The sequence below is a fragment of the Vidua macroura genome, chromosome 30 (genome assembly GCF_024509145.1).
Source record: "Vidua macroura isolate BioBank_ID:100142 chromosome 30, ASM2450914v1, whole genome shotgun sequence".
NCBI lineage: Eukaryota > Metazoa > Chordata > Aves > Passeriformes > Viduidae > Vidua > Vidua macroura.
Window position 1 is genome coordinate 1,017,888 of NC_071600.1, and position 12,807 is coordinate 1,030,694.

The window sequence follows — 12,807 nt, forward strand, 5'->3', positions numbered from 1 at the left end:
GAGGAGCGCGATGCCGTCAGTGGGGCTGAGGCCGTGCCGGGGCTGGGGAAGCCCTCAGCCAGCCCGGGATGCTCTGCATGCCCCGCTCAGCCCACGCCCGCTCTCCCTGCAGGGCTCCCGGCAGCTCCCACCCTGCCGGGCCCCGGCTCATCCCCGCCCGGCACGGCCCGGCTTCTGCCGCTGGCCCCGCTCACTCACCAGCTCGCCCCAGTGCCGGATGCGATCCCGCGGCACCCTTTTGATGGCCACCTGTGAGCAAGGGACAGCAGCGGGTTCAGCTCGCCCCCCGCCTAGCCCAACCCCATCCTCCTCCTCCTCCTCCTCCTCCTGCACCCGCCGCCGGCCCCGCCGCTCACCGGGGCGCCGTCCGAGAGCCGCGTGGCCGCGAAGACGCTGCCGAAGCCGCCGCTGCCCAGCAGCGAACCCAGCCGGTACCGCTCCTGCAGGGCCTCCTGCGCCTTCCCTGCGGGCGGGACGCGGCTGTCAGAGCTCGGCCCGGGGCCAGGAGCGGCCCCCGAGCGCCCCCCGAGCGCCCCGGGCCGGCCATCCCCAGGCGTTCTCTGCTGGCAACGGGACAGCGGCGGCTCGGGGCCGGCGGCCGCGCTGCCGAGCGGCGGAGCTCGGGCCGGGGAAGCCGCAGCGGCCGCGCCGCCTGTGTTCTCCGCGGGGCCCGGGAGGAGCCGGGGCCGGGGCCGGGACTGGAGCCCACGTCGGGGCCGGGGCTGGGCTCGGGCCAGGCGGAGCCAAAGGGCGGCGATGCCGCCCCAGCCCCAGGCACTGATGCCCGCCCAGCAGCGCCAGCGCCAGCACGGCCAGAGCCGGGCGGGGGCGAGACCGCGGCGGGACGGCCGGGGATGAAGACGGGGATGGGGCAGCCCTGCCCGGGGCCGGGGGCGGGTCGGAGGCATGGCCCGTCCCGGCAGGGGGAGAGGGAGACCGGGAGAGGAGGGGACAGCGGGAAAGGGAGAGCGGGAGAGGCTGCGGGACAGCGGGAGAGGGAGAGGAGGAGCAAGAGGGAGTCGACAAAGCCGCTTCTTTTGCTGCTTTCGCTGCCGCTGCTGCTGCTGCTGCTGCAACTGAAGCAACTGAAGCTCCGGGGCCGTTTGTCCCCGTGTCCGTTTGTCCGTTGCCCGCTCGCCCCCGCGCCCAGCCCCGCGCTCCCCGGGGCAGCCCCTGAGCCTGTCCAAACACGGGAACTTTGCCGTGTTCAGCCCAGACCCAGAGTCTGGACTCCTGCCCAGGGGCACAGGAATCCCCTTGGGCGCTGCTGTGCATTATCCCTGCTGAGGGTCAAACACTCTCGGAGCGCATTCCCTGAATGCAGAATTTGTACCTGACCCAAGCACTGCACTTACCTCTCCAGCAGTGATTTACAAAAAAAAACCCAGGGGAAGGCAAACAGTGTGTAGCTCATGGTATTTTACAGGGTCTAAAATTTGACATGTCATGGATCTTAGAAGTGAGACCCATTTGGATTAATGGGATGGAGCAGTAGTCCAAGATGGAAAAGGGGAACAAAGAAATAAATGGAGGAAAACATCTTCGATTTTTTCTTCCCATTTTCATTTCATTTCTTAAAAGCTGTTTCAGTTTTCCTGGAATCTTCTCCACAGTCCTGTTTGCTCTTTCCAAGAACCTTTCCTGGAGAACGAGGAAGCTTTGAGCAGCTCCTGTCACAAGATGTGCCACCAGCTGCAGCTTCTCTTGGCTTTCCACACCTTGTGTGCAGCTCGACTCTTGCAGCACAGCAGGAGAAATATTTTAAATACTTGACAGCTTGTTCTTTCTTTTCCTCGTGGGCTGGGCAGTTGTGCCATTGGTGAGGTTTTCATTGTTGCTGTTCTACCCTAAGAAACCATGACGGGCTACCAGGAATTGTCAGGGAATGCAAGCCTGACTGAATGCAGAGAAAGAATCTGCAGAGCCTGCAGCCAGAAATGGAGAGCTGTGTGATCATCATTGCAACATCCTCATGGACATCTTGGAAGAGATCTAGAAGATGGAAATGGGCTGACAGAGGGAGTTTGTTTCTGAGTTCAGTGTAGATGATTCCACATCTCATGCACTGATATAAATCAAGAGCACAATCAGTTCATGGAAAGCAGCAGAACAAGCTGGACCTCTCAGGAGATGACTGAGAGAATCTGAAAATGAGAAATGCAGGCAATGACTTGGTGGACTTTGTCTGGAAGAAGGGTCACTTTTTCCTAATAATTTCTAATCTGTCTCCTCTGCATTTGTCTTTCTGAAAAAGGCCATTTCCATCCCAGATTCCCCATGGAATGGGAAGCCTGAGCTTGTGGAAGTGCCTGAAAGATGCCCTGTTCCTCTGCAGGGACACTCAGGCTGGAGCAGGAGCCGGAGCCCTCTCTGGGGAAGCCTCCTCCGAGCTGGAATTTGTGCCGTGCTGGGAGAGGAGGAGGAGGGGGAGAGCGCTGGGTGCTGTGTGGCAGGAGCAGGAGGTTTGGGCCGCAGGACATTCCGTCTGCGCCGCTGCCCCGCAATGGGCGGGAACGCTGTGGGGAAGACTGGGGGACACTGGAGCGGACTGTGGATGGCACTGGGGGGAACTGGAAGGGCCTGGGAATGAACTCAGGTGTACTGGGAGGGACTGGGCTGTACTGGGAGGGATTGGAGGGGCACTGGGGTTGTACTGGGCTGTACTGGGGATGAACTGGGCTGTGCTGGGAGGGACTGGAGGGGTTGAATGGGCTGTTCCCGCCTCCGCTGCCTCCCATTTGCTGAGGCTCCTGCCCATCACAGCCCTCAACCAATCAGCGCCAGGGATTGTGGCTTGGGGCGGTGCCTGGAGTCTGTGCTTTTCTTTTGCCTACAACTCCCATCATGCTCTGCAGCCCAATAGAGCCCTATTGGGGCTGGGACTACAACTCCCGTCATGCCCCGCGCCCCACAGAACCCCGGTATTCGCCCCCATCTGTCCCATAAGTGTCCCCCAGACCCTCCAGGATCCCCAAGTGCCCCTCAGCGCCCATTCGGGAACCCACAAAATTTTACTGACAAAGTACAAAAGACCAAGAAACTTTGGAAGAGCATTTAATACAACATCCAATCCAACGTAAAACACTTGTTATAGCAGTAACTTCATTCACTCAGCCCATTTAGCCTGGAAAGCCTTAAACACTTCAGTTGTTCAGGTACCCAAAAATGTTCCATAGAAAGAGCATTAGAGGGAGAGGAAAGAGAGAGAGAGACAGAAAGACAGAAGCTCCACAGAAAGACACACCTGTGGCTCCCAGCTCCTGGGGTTCCAGTGTGGCTGAGACACAAACCCCAGGGGAAGGCAGAGTCCATAGCAGGGGCTGACCTTGTGCTCCTTGGTTTTAAGCCCCTGGGCCTTCGTGGGCCTCCCCCCAGCTGGGACTTGTGATTGCTCGGGCGTTCAGAGCTGGGTTAGCGCTGTCCCAGCTGTGTGACTGATTGACAGCTCAACCCAAGGTGTCTCGGGACATCGATCTCATCCAGCCTCTGACAGCGACCACGGTGACACTGGGGAACCTCATGGAACCATGGGTCAGTGTGACAATGCAGGTCCAGGGACACCCTGGTGACACTGGGGAACCTCATGGAACCATGGGTCAGTGTGACAATGCAGGTCCAAGGACACCCTGGTGACACTGGGGAACCTCATGGAACCAAGGGTCAGTGTGACACTGTGGGGACCTCGTGGAACCAGAGCAGACCTTCAAAATTCCAAACATCCAAGGATTTCCCCTAGATGAAAGGTGCCAGGAAAGACATGTCTGACTCTCTTGGCCTATGGTGACCACCTCTCATCTTCTTCCAAAACACCTGGGCTTTGTGCTTTTCTTTCCTATGGGAAAAACCATCCATCTCGACCAGATGCCCATGGCCAAAGTTGGGAATCCTCCTCCAGAATTCCCTAGATCCAAGGATTTCTCAGTGACAAAAGCTGCCAGGACAAACAGCTCTGGCTGGCTCAGCCTCTCAGGAGCCACCTCTCTCCTCTTCTGCCCCTGAAACTCTTGGGCTCTGTGCTTTCCTTCCTATGGAAAAGAACCATCCTTCTTACCAATGCCGAAATGGCCAAAATTGGGATTCCACCTCCAAAATTCCTTATATCCAAGGGTTGCTTTCAGACAAAAAAGTACCAGAACAGAGAGGTCTGGCTGCCCTTGGCCTCTGATGGCCGCTTTTCATCTGGCCCTGAAACGCCGGTGTTCCGTGCTTTCCTTCCTGTGGAAAAGAACCGTCCTTCACCTCCAGGCAACCAGGTCTGAAACTGGTATTCCACCTCTAAAATTCCCTCTATCCAAGGACAAAATCTGCCAGCACCATCTGATCTGGCTGCCCTTGGCCTCTGCTGGCTGCAGCTCATCTGCCCCTGGAACACTGGGGCTGGGTTGTTCCCTTCCTATGGAGACCACGGTGACGCTGTGAGGACCTGGTGGAACCATGGAGACCATTGTGACACTGTGGGGCCATGGTGACACCACGGGGCTTCATGGAACCAAGAGACCACCATGACACTTTGGGCCTGATGGAACCATGGAGACATTAGGACCCTTCAGGGCCCCGTGTCACCAAGGGGGCATTGTGACACCTCAGGGCCTCCTGGGAGAAAGGGACCATTGGGACACTGTGGGGCCCCATGGAACCGAGGGAACATGGAACAGGTCTGGCTGGCTTGGCCTCCCAGGGGCCACCTGACAGGTCTGGCTGATCTTGGAATGCCAAGGGCTGCCTCTCATCAGCCCCGGGAGCACTGGGGCTCTGTGCTTTCCTTGCTATGGAAAGAACTGTTCCTCTTTTCAGACAGGCATGGACAATATTGGTACTTCCCCTAAAAAGTTTCCTGTATGCAAGGCTATCTCCCAGAAAAATCTTGCCAGCTCTGGCTGGCCTTGGCCTCTGGTGGTCACATCTCATCTGCCTCCGAAGCACTGGGGCTCTGTGCCTTCCTTCCTACAGAAGAGAACTGACCTTCTTGTCCAGGGGCCATGGCAGAAACTGGAATTTGGCCACCAAAATTCCATCTATCCTAGGATTGCTCCCAGACAAAAGCTGCCAGGACAGACAGTTCTGCCTGGCCTTGGCCTCTGGTGATATGAGCTGAATGTTTTTGTTTGCAAACACCTTGGAGAGGGCCCAGAGATCTCCCAGGCTGGGTTTGCAGGCCTCAAGAACCAAACACATATATGGAGGCTGATGTGCCTGGGCTCAGTTGTGAAGAGACTGAGGACAGATCAGGAGTGGCCTGGCAGGGCTTGAAGGGTGGATTCAGAAATGGTGGAGCTTTTCTCCATAGTGTGAAACAGCCAAAGAGAGAAATTATACCACAAATGCAGCTGGAGAAGTCCAGACTGGACACAAGAGGAGAGGAATTTCCCTCCCAGGGCAGGGCTGTGGTGCAACACGTCCCCAGAAGGAGCCTGGGGCAGCCCAAGGCTTTGTGTGGCCAGGCAGGGGCAGGCAGGAGGCAGAGCTGTCAGCAAAGGAAGGGGCCAGCGAGGTGGGGCAGCCGGGGGATGAGGACAGCCTGCAGGGACAGAGGCACAGGGCAGGTGTTGGAAACCCAAGGTGTCCCTCAGACACTCTTGGATGTTCCGGGTCCAGGTCAGAAGCATCTGAGACCCTGGCAGGCACCCGGGAACCCCTGTGGTTTTGAATTTGATCCATGGAACAATTTACCAACCTTGCCAGAAGGACAAGAAATCACAAAAGTTTAGATATTATAATAGAAGTAGTCACAAAGTAAAAGGTAGGATTTTTGAGTGCAGCGGGGTTTTAGGCCTTGTACAGAGGGGTCTGAGTTTTGTACATGGGGGTCAGAAGTTCTAAGATGGAGGGATTTGGGCGTGCCCTGTCCTCCTTCTTTCTCCTTCCTGTCCTCCGTGTTCTTGGTGATGTTGGCACTCACAGATTGGTTTAGAGTAGAAAGTCACTATTCAATATAGGTGATAGGCATTGAGGAAAAACTATAAACATTTAACACGTCATGTGTGATATAAAAGATGGCACCAGCCCTTGGGTGAGAGAGACGGAGAGAGACGGAAAGGGACAGAGACGGAGATGGAGACGGAGACGGAGAGAGATGCAGAGGGAGGAGTCAGAGGGAATGTCAGGGAGTGTGTGTGCCTTGAGATAACATGCAATAAACTATCTTGAGACCGGACGAATGAAGACTACTGAGTCTCTCTTTGAAGGCCCGGGTTGGAAGAGAGACTTTACCGCCTCCCGGGGTCACCCCAATCTGGGGGTGAGCCCCGTCAGTCCCTTTCCCTGTGTACCACCCCTGAGCCCTCAGACCACTGGATCCCTGATGCTCTCCTCCACCCCCTCATTTCCTGTATTTATACCCTAAACCCTCCTTTGTCTTTGTCTTTAACCCCCAGACCCCTGGAGCGTCAGACCCTAATAAACCCTGGCTGGAGCTCCATGCCTGGACCCTCCCGTGTCTTCACTGCCGAGCTGCTCCGTGTGTGTGTGTGTGTGCTGGGGCTCTCGTGGCTCCTGCCCGTCAGCACAAAACACTCTCAGGGAAAGTTGTGCCTGCCACAACAGACCACACCAGTGTCCCTTGGGATCCAGAGGCCATTGTGACCCTGTGGGACCAAGGAGAGCATTGCTGCCCTGCCAGGCCTCATGGAACCAAGGATCCACTGTGACACTGCAGGGCCTTGGGGGACCACGGTGACATTGTGACACTGCAGGGCCCAAGGATCCAAGGGACTTTGTGACACCAAGGGGTTCCATGGAACCAAAGGGACATTGTGACACTGGGAGGCCTCATGGAATCATGGAGACCATTGGGACACTCTGGGGCCTCATGGAACCATGGTGACACCAAGTTGTCTGGGAGTGTTGATCTGCTGGAGGGTAGGAGGGCTCTGCACAGGGCCCTGGACAGGCTGGATCCAGGGCCCAAATCCAACAAGGTCAGGTTTAACAAGTCCAAGTGCCGGGTCCTGCACTTGGGCCACAACAACCCCTGCAGAGCTCCAGGCTGGGGACAGAGGGGCTGGAGAGCAGCCAGGCAGAAAGGGACCTGCAGGGACTGATGGACAGCAGGCTGGACATGAGCCAGCCGTGTGCCCAGGTGATCAAGAAGGCCAATGGCTCCTGGCCTGGATCAGGAATGGTGTGGCCAGCAGGAGCAGGGCAGTGATTCTTGCCCTGTGCTGGGCACTGGTTGGGCAGCACCTCCAGTGCTGTGTCCAGTTGTGGGCTCCCCAAAATTAGGAAGGACATGGAGGGGCTGGAGTGTGTCCAGAGAAGGGCAACAAGGCAGGTGAGGGCTCTGGAGCACAAGTCCTGTGAGGAGCGGCTGAGGGAGCTGGGGTTGTTGATCCTGGAGAAGAGGAGGCTCAGGGGAGACAAGGCGGTGTCAGGGAACAGGTTGGACTTCATGATCTCCAAGGTCTTTTCCAGCCTTGCTGATTCTGGGATTCTCTGAAACCACCCTTGGAGCAGTTGCAGGAGGAGCCCTGGGCCTCCTCTTCAGAAGCTGCAGCAGCCCAGGTCCCTCAGCTTGTCCTCAGAGCCCCAAAGCCCATCCTGTCAGTCCTGCAGAGCCTCTGCAGCTCCTCCTCCTTGCCCAGAACAGGGAGCCCCACAGGCAGACACAGCAGCCCAGATGTGCCCCCCTGGCCTGGGCTGCCTCTGGCAAGGGACCAGCACCAGGCACTGCAGGAGCCTGCAGACAATTCCTGCAGCACTTGTGGGATGATCCTGCTCCCCAAGGGACGTTCCCATGGTGCCAAGGCAGGAACTGCAATGGGGAGTGGGGCCAGAGAGGAAAGGGCAAAGAGGGATGGGCTGTGTGCAGGGCAGGGAACAGGGCTGGGCAAGAGGAAGAAATTTGTAGCAAGAAGAGTAAAGAAAGCAAAGGGGAAGCCAAGGAAATGCTCAGGGCAGTTTGGGGGTGGCTGCCAGGCAGCCCTGGCTCTGAGCAACAGCGTCTGCAGTGGGACAGGAAAGTCCCAGCTGATGGGAACAAACTTTCTGGCTGAGTGCAGAGGCCAGGACAAAGCTGAGTGGTTTCCCTGGCGTCCCCCAGCCCTTCCTGGCCCAAGGGCTGATGGCATTTGTGCTGCCTCAGGTTCATGTCCCCACACCAAAACTCTGGGGCTGCTCACATGGGTTTTCTGTGCTGAGCATTGGCCTGGCCGTGTTCTTGAGAGAGCCTGGGCAAGGAGCCCGGAGCCCCCAGGCCCTGGCCTGAGGCGTCAGCGCTGCCCCAGCAGTGCCCATGGCCTGTCCCTGCTGCAGCCCCGGCACTGCCACCCCCAGGACTGTGCCCGGCCCCGAGAGCACTCAGGCCCTGCAGCAACACCAGGGCCACCAGGGCAGCGGGGCAGGGCCACGGGAGCTGCACTGGCAACACCAAGTGCTGCTGCTGCTGCTGCTGGGCACAGCTGCTGTGCCAGCACTGATCTGCCCCCAGCTCTGCACACAGACATTGCTGCTGCAGCTCCAGAGAAGGCAACAAAAGGGCAGCTCTGCAGAAAACTCTGCTGGGAAATGCTTTTGTGCCTTTAAAGCTATCGAGAGCACAGCCTCTCATTGACACAGTCTGTGGCCACAGGGAAGTTGGTGGGAAACAAAATGAAAAATAGCACAAACGATGACATTTTTTTTCGTGGACAATATTGAAAAAATAATAAAAAAATACCCCAACAAAAATTCCTCCAAAATGAAACAAGTAACAAGTATCAAAGATGACATTTATTACAAGTGATTTGCAGAAATTGGCCAGCAGTTTAATGTTCCTAAAAGTATCCAGTCATCAGTCTCCACACTGCAGCCTTGAGCTCCTGGTTCCTGAGGCTGTAGATGAGGGGGTTCAGGGCTGGAGTCACCACTGAGTACAGAAGTGACAGGGCCAGATCCAGGGATGGGGAGGAGATGGAGGAGGGCTTCAGGTAGGTAAATGCCCCAGTGCTGATAAACAGAGAGACCACGGCCAGGTGAGGGAGGCAGGTGGAAAAGGCTTTGTGCCGTCCCTACTCAGAGGGGATCCTCAGCACAGCCCTGAAAATCTGAACATAGGAGAAAACAATGAACACAAAACAACCAAATGCCAAAGACACACTAACAGCAAGAAGCCCAAGTTCCCTGAGGTAGGATTTGGAGCAGGAGAGCTTGAGGATCTGGGGGATTTCACAGAAGAACTGGCCCAGGGCATTGCCATGGCACAGGGGGAGGGAAAATGTATTGGCTGTGTGCATCAGAGCATTGAGAAAGGCACTGGCCCAGGCAGCTGCTGCCATGTGGGCACAAGCTCTGCTGCCCAGGAGGGTCCTGTAGTGCAGGGGTTTGCAGATGGACACGTAGCGGTCATAGCACATGATGGTCAGGAGATAAAACCCTGTTGCAAGAAAGAAAAAATTTAGGAAGACTTGGGCAGCACATGCTGTGTAGGAGATGGTGCTGGTGTCCCAGAGGGAATTGTGCATGGCTTTGGGGACAGTGGTGCAGATGGAGCCCAGGTCGCTGAGGGCCAGGTTGAGCAGGAAGAAGAACATGGGCGTGTGCAGGTGGTGGCCGCAGGCTACGGCGCTGATGATGAGGCCGTTGCCCAGGAGGGCAGCCAGGGAGATGCCCAGCAAGAGGCAGAAGTGCAGGAGCTGCAGCTGCCGCGTCTCTGCCAGTGCCAGCAGGAGGAAGTGGCTGATGGAGCTGCTGTTGGACATTTGCTGGGGCGGCACATGGGCACCTGTTCATGGAGAAAGGACAGTGAAGAGTTACAGGAGATAACTGTAACCAAAATCAAAGCCATTTCCCATACAACCTCCCCTTGAACACACACAGACACACTTCTGTGTTTAAGAGGTCTGAGCTTTTATTTTTAAGCTGCCCCCATGTCTCTCCTGGTATTATTGAATATCAGAAACCCCCAGAATTTCTGCTGCCCCCAGGAACAGCAGAACAAGTTCTGTGAGGCAAAGTGATGAGAGGAGACTGAGGGGAGATGGTCTGTCATTCTCACATGTTCAGAATTTCTCTGGGTTTAACATTTCTCCAGGGGAGGATGATCAGCTTCCCACGTTTTCCCTAAAAAAAACACAGGTACTGCTGAGAGCAGATGGGTCAGACACAACCCTACTCTACATTTGTAGCCAAGGACTCACGTTGCTCATTTCACCAACCCAGCAGCATTTTCAGTGTCACAACACCTCTGCATTTCCCCATCAATCTGATAACTCAGAGATGCTCTGGGACAGGTTTGCACCCTGGATTGAAGCTCCCAGCTTGGACTGAAATCTCAGGGAGACTTCCAAGTGTCCTTCTGATGGCACTGGATGAAGGGAGGTGCAGCTCCTTCCCTGGCTGCACTGCCAGCATTGCCCAGAGCCGGGCACTGGGGACAGCTGTGTCACCCTGAGCCAGCTGTGCCCCCTGCCAGAGCCCCCAGTGCCGGGCAGCTGCTCCCAGCCCTGTGCTCTGCAGAGGGAACTGGGCCCGGGGCTGCAGAGCTGCCCCACGGCTCTGCTGCAGCTCTGCCTGCACAGGAGGGGCTGCACGCCTTGGAGCCCCGGCCCTGAGGGCAGAGGCTTGGCTGGGGGCACAGGAGGGAGGGGGCTTGTGCAGAGGGAGGGGCTGCACTGGAGGGGATCCTCTGCACATCTCTAAACTCTCCCTGCCACAGCAGTAATGGGTTTTGTTTTCTCTCCTTCCCTGATCTTCTCTCTGCTTCCTGGAGATTTTCCTCCTGCAGGTGTTTGCCTGCCTGATCTCTCTGTGCCTGCACTCACAAACCCCAAATCTCTGTGCACTCTCCTTGGCCTGACAGAACCCTGCCTGTTTGCAGGGCACTGGCTGGGGGCAGGTTCTGTTTGCAGCTTGGAGAAAGGACAGCTCAGACTGAGCCTGATGGCTCCAGCACAGGTGATGCTGCTGCTGTCCATGGGCAGAGTGGCTGCAAGCACATTAGGGATCTCTTGTGAACCTATTGATCATTAAAAGTAACAGTTCTGATGTCTCAGGCATTTTCACATTTCATAGTTAATAATTAATAGTCAGTCGTTAATATTTATATCCCTATCCCAGACATTCTCCAATAGAAGGAAAGTGAATACCAAGTCACTGGAAATTTCCTCATTTTTATCAAAATCCTTGTCTTGGAAATGTTCTATGACTGATCAGAACCCCTCAGCATGTCAGAGCTTCATGACCATTTCACCTGCCCTGCACCAGAACTACTCAGAGTTGTACTCACAGGGTCTGTGGGCATTGGGATGTTCCAGCTTGAGGAGATCACTGCAGGAGCTGCAGCTGCATTGTCCTGCAGACAGAGGTTCCTGTGCCAAGGGCTGGCAGTGATTCTGCCCCAGGCACTTCTCAGCACCTTCCCAGCCCTGACTGATTGAAGCTCTCTGTGCCTCTGGGCTGTGCCTGCGCTGGCTGCAGGCAGTGCCCCAGCCCTGCTGGGCTGGGAGAAGAGCTGCTCATCCAGAGAAATGTGCTTTTGAAGCTCTGCTTGCTTACCAGCATCACCCTCTGTGCCAGGAGGCCGGCCCAGCTCAGCAGTACAGACACAGCACAAGGACTTGAATGAGCCTCTGGGGCTTTGTGCTCAGGCCCTGAACATCAGGCCCTGAGAGGGAGCTACAGAAACCTCTCCAGAACTCCAAGTCAGAATCCAACTCCAAAGTTGCTTTGACTTTTAATGGGTCCCAGTGAGGGACACGAGTGAGAAAGTGTCCCCAGGCCCCAGGCAGAGCAGAGAACTGGAGGCACTGATGACAGGTGGGGACAAAGAGAAGCCAAGTCTTGGTGGCCTGGGGCACAGCAGGGTCTGTGCCAGCAAGGGCTGTCAGGAGACACCTTGTCCTGAGGCCCTGGGGCCTCCTGGCACAGCCCCAGCCAGGCTGGGCACTGTCAGCCCCTTGTCCTGCCCTCAGCATCCCCCCCTAGCCCACATCCCAGTGGCCTCAAGGATCTGCTGGAAGGAGTCCCTGGGGAGCCTTGCTCAGGAATGGCCCTGGGGGCTCCACAATGCTCCCAGGGACTGCAGGTTTTTCAAAGGACTTTGGCTTTGGCTTTTGCCTTGCAGTCTCTGAGAGCTTTCTGCAATCATGGCCTCCAATTATCTGCTGTAATTAGTCCCTGGAGAGGCTTTGTCAGGAACAACACTCAGTGGGGCTCATTAATGCTTCAAGGTACTTCAGTTCTTTTAAGGTACTTGGTGTTTCCCTTTGGATACAGACTCTGTGAGAGGTTTGTGCAATCATGGCCCCAATTATCTGCTTTAACGAGTCCCTTGAGAGCTTTGCACTGACACTCAGTGGGGCTCATTAATACTTTGAGATACTCAACTTTTGTAAGGTACTTTGGATTTTCCTTTCCACACTGAGAGGTTTTTGTGCCATTTTGAGTCTCTGTGAGGTTTCTGCGCCGTCCTGGCCTCCAATTCTCTACTCCAAGGAGTCCATGAGGAGCCTGTGCTGGGGATGGACCTCAGTGGCACCCATTAATGCCTGGAGAAACTTTGGGCTTTTCTTGTGACTTTGACTCCTGCAAAGGTTTGTGCAATCTCCTCTCAGGCCCTGAGGTTCCAGGGCTCAGCTCCAAATGCACCACGGGGCTCATTAGGATCAAGCAAGTCCTGACAAACCATGGCTCTGCCTTGATTTCCCTCTGCTCAATGCAGTTCATCAGGAAGTTTCTGTAGTCGTTTTGGTTCACAATTTGAAATTTCTCGTCCAATGCATCAATTAGTGTGGTGGGTTCAGTGCTGGCTAATTACCAGTGCACTCGCTAGACTATACTTACTCATTTCCTGCTCTGAGATAGGATTAGGAGAAAGGCAAAGTACGCTCAAAA

The 12,807-nt window shown here is 55.9% G+C and overlaps 3 pseudogenes; 1 reads left to right on the forward strand and 2 right to left on the reverse strand.

Annotated features, from left to right (window-relative positions):
* LOC128820668 (uncharacterized) overlaps window positions 1-12,807 on the reverse strand; it is a 1,438,581-nt pseudogene that overhangs the window by 438,957 nt on the left and 986,817 nt on the right.
* LOC128820670 (zinc finger protein 850-like) overlaps window positions 1-12,807 on the forward strand; it is a 488,361-nt pseudogene that overhangs the window by 432,930 nt on the left and 42,624 nt on the right.
* LOC128820752 (olfactory receptor 14J1-like) lies at window positions 8,751-9,553 on the reverse strand (annotated as a pseudogene).